Here is a 3,790-nt window from a genome sequence, read left to right as displayed (position 1 = left end):
ATAATTATCCTTTAATATATTTTTCTCCTCTGAAGGAGTTGACAGTATCTTTTTTGTGATGGTAAAATTATGTGGGTAATGCACCTATTAGACTGCCTAGATTGTTCTATCCTACCAAACTGGTTATATTTCCTAAGCTTTTTTACGCATGCCTTCAGACATTTTACTTAATATCAGCTCCCTTTAGTGCATCCTAGTATGTAGCTGGTTGCGTAAATACTTGCGGAGGTCTGCCATGAGAATGGGCACAGACATTGGCATAGGTGCTGTTCTTTAAAAGACTGCTCCAGTTTCTACCTATTTCCTGATGGCACCGGGGATGTAACATTCTGAACTTGTTTCAAAGTTACACTCTTATTAACTCAGGTTATATCGTAAAGACACGGATGTGCTGACATGGACATGACACCCGGACACATGATAAATTCTGAAAATACGCAACAGGTACGTCCAACGCACTTTGCCGACACAGCAGGCTTCATGTTAGAAGTGTCTGCTAGACATCTTTGGGGTCGGAAGTATGATTCTTTCCCTTCCTCTTGGCTTCTGGGCTGTTAAGGTATGATGAGGTAGAGGGAACAACTGATGCCCTTATGAAATATTATTGGTGTGATTATGATCCTGAATTCCTGATACGTCATACGTTCAGAGGACTATACAGATTGGAAAAGTGCTGTTTGGTTAATGAACTAGAAAGTTGGGGATGCTCCAAAGATGGTAAGTTATTGAACAATAGGTACAGGAAGTGAAGGTGGAGGTGAGGTGCTTAAGTACTTTTGATGATTAGCTTGGTTTTGTGCAACTGGAAGAGAAACCTACCATTGAAGTAGCTTCAGCAAGCATTTGCCACAGCTGGCTTGGTGAAATACCCACTAGTTGGGTCATCTGTTCCGATCCGTGTGTTTGCCTAACATATGCTGATAAGAATTCATGTGGACAAGAGCTGCTGATGCATCAATGGGTGTGTCATTGGGAGTCTTGACAGGAGAGATCCGATTGTGAAGATCGGAGCAGAATGCCCTTTGTTGAATAGAATATTGAAGGGGGTGGGAAAATCTGAATATAACCTTGAAGACTAGCAATTGCAGTGGAGATGGGTCATCATTAGATTTTCTGATCAAATTGGGCTCATGGCTTTGCAAAATGTCTCAGGGATGAAAAAAAGCACATGAACAAGTTTGCAAGTTTTAGTATTGGCAGTCAACTTGACATCAATATTCAACAGTTTGGCATCAAATTTCCTAGCTAGGTTAACTATGGAACCTTGTTGGCTAGTTGGCTGAGAGATAAACTTAGCCTGTTATGATCATACAGTTTAAGCCTCTGTAACCAATAAAATCTCCAAATTCTGTAGACGATGAAAATATCTAGAGCAACAAATCACATTCATCTTTTGAGGCACAAAATAAATGAGAGAACAGAATAGAATCACACTCCCTTGCAGCAGAAGTGGGCCTTTTTGTCAGGACATCTATTGGTGTGAGCAAGTTGCTTTCTGACGTTGGTCATGATGCAGTCTTTTTTGGGGTCAAGTTTGATGAGTCTGTTGTCCGGTTTCACTTGTGGTTCGTATTGAAGATAGGATTAAGCTGCAGTGGCAGAGACAAGTGAGTTGTTGACAATGGTTTAGTTGGCTGTATCTAGTTTCATGATTTTTCTTTTATATATGGTTTTCTTGTTTGTTGCAAAGACCAGGTAGAACCTCTGTATAAATTTGCATGATTGGCCTCCTAAAATTTGTATGTTGATTGGGATCTTAGAGGGGTCTCTTCTACTTTGTGTCTTTAGCAGTGGATTCTATTTATGCTTTTGGATACCAACTTTTAGTATATGTGCTGAATAGCATTATTTAGCATCTCCTTTAGACATTAGTGAGGATGTGCGTGTACTATCATTGAAACTTGATTCCGCGTGTAGGCTATCATGTGGGATACAGCTTGAATTGCCTTCTCAATTCCTTGTAAAGCGTAGAAGTTAGTGCTGTAATAAAGGCTGTGAATTGCATGATAATTGGTGCACCGTGAACTATCACCAAAAAGGTACACTCACTCCTTTTGGTTTCATCGGAATTGGTCAATATGTTGCATATTTTTAACCTTTATCTTCTTTCGTGTGGGAAGTATATTTAACTCTATCACATGTGGGGTTCAGTTCACTGGGTACAATGAGCTGATTGACAAATGCCAATTCTTTGCATTCCTTTTGCGTTGTTTACAGACAATTCAATTCATAAGTGAAAATTTTCTTTTTATAACCCTTCATATTCTTTTATAGGAACACACTTTATGTTTTTAACTGTAGCAAAAATTGCTGCATATGTACTATTTCTGGATCTAGATTTTCTTACAAATTAAGACTAGTTTATATCATTTTAACAGAAACCTCATTATAATCTGAATCAGGGAGTATCGTGAACATGTCAAAGACCTTTCTTGCATTTCAGAAGATCTCTGCCGTATCGTTATTGTTGATAATAATCCATTTAGTTTCTTGCTGCAACCACTCAATGGAATACCCTGTGTCCCATTTTCCGCTGGACAACCATATGACGAGCAGGTAAAGGCTATTCGCTGATGAATGATTCTACTGATGTTTTGACATATAGAGCAGGTAAAGCTATAGAATAATCTTAAGTGGACTTAGAGATCCACCAACTTTTTTTATCTCTTGATTGTGCTTTGAGATTCATCAATGCACACATCTCAAAGATAATCTTGATGTTTATCACACACCAACATGGATCACAAAGTAGATCCAACGGATAAAGGCTGACAATCCACTTAAGTTTATTTTAGCTTTACCGAGATTGAATCTATGCATGCGTTTTATTTCATTTTATAACTGGACAATCTTTCGTCTTGATGATTTTCAGCTCATCCAAGTTCTCCTCCCGCTTCTTAAGCACCTCTCTCTCCAAGAGGATGTGAGGCCTGCATTGTATGAGAAATTTCACATGCCCGAGTGGTTTCAACAGCATGGGATCCCTACCACTGATTGATTATCACATTGTACAAGGTTTTCGTATGTATAATACCACCAAACTTTGTAGATTATCGTATAATTTATGGCTTCCAATCTTGAATTTTATAGGAAGCTGTTTCGTCCATTCAAACTGAAGCATGTTGTATGATCAAAGTCGGTGCTTGTAGGATAATTTTCACGGCAATTATGTAGCAGAACATGAACTTTGATGTTATTTTTCCTACGCTTTGGGAGATTCAACATTGTTAATAGTGGAGTCATTTGTGTTTGAAACGCTTTGGATATCCCAGTTAGAACATTGTTTTCCTATTTGGTGTGTACTCGTTGAATTTGTTGTTTCACTCGCGCTCCAGAGTGCATGTGAGATTAGTTCCTCTCATGTTAGGTAGTCATTTTGCATCCTTTGATCTATTAGGGTCCTAAATGGCTACATTTTATAGGCTGAATATCAGAAAACCCGCTTAACTTTGGACTATTATCAGGTAACCTCCCATAATGTCCATAATATGGAAAACCCTGATTAAGTTAGGGGTCATGAGGAAAATCTATGTGTCTTTAAGATTTTATCAGAAAACCCTCTAAATGGTGTTAATTGCAATTTTTACATGGGTGAGTAGAATTACGTTAGGGTTATTTTTGCCAGTGAAAATTGCGGCTAACGGTTATAGCGGGGTTTTCTAATAAAATTTTGAAGTTAAAAGGGGTGTTTTTTAAATAACCCCTAACTTAAGGTGACTTTCTGTTATTTTAAAAGTTTGGGTGGTTATCTTGTAATCATATGGCGAGCTCTGCGTTCGCCTGCCCCCCG

At 38.4% G+C, this 3,790-nt stretch overlaps 1 pseudogene; it reads left to right on the top strand.

Moving 5' to 3' along the window:
* LOC109848484 overlaps positions 1-3,257 on the top strand; it is a 12,889-nt pseudogene extending 9,632 nt beyond the window's left edge.

Source organism: Asparagus officinalis, chromosome 7, assembly GCF_001876935.1.
Source record: "Asparagus officinalis chromosome 7, Aspof.V1, whole genome shotgun sequence".
Lineage (NCBI taxonomy): Eukaryota > Viridiplantae > Streptophyta > Magnoliopsida > Asparagales > Asparagaceae > Asparagus > Asparagus officinalis.
The sequence above is the reverse complement of the archived record's forward strand: the minus strand, read 5'-3'. Positions and strand labels throughout refer to the sequence as shown.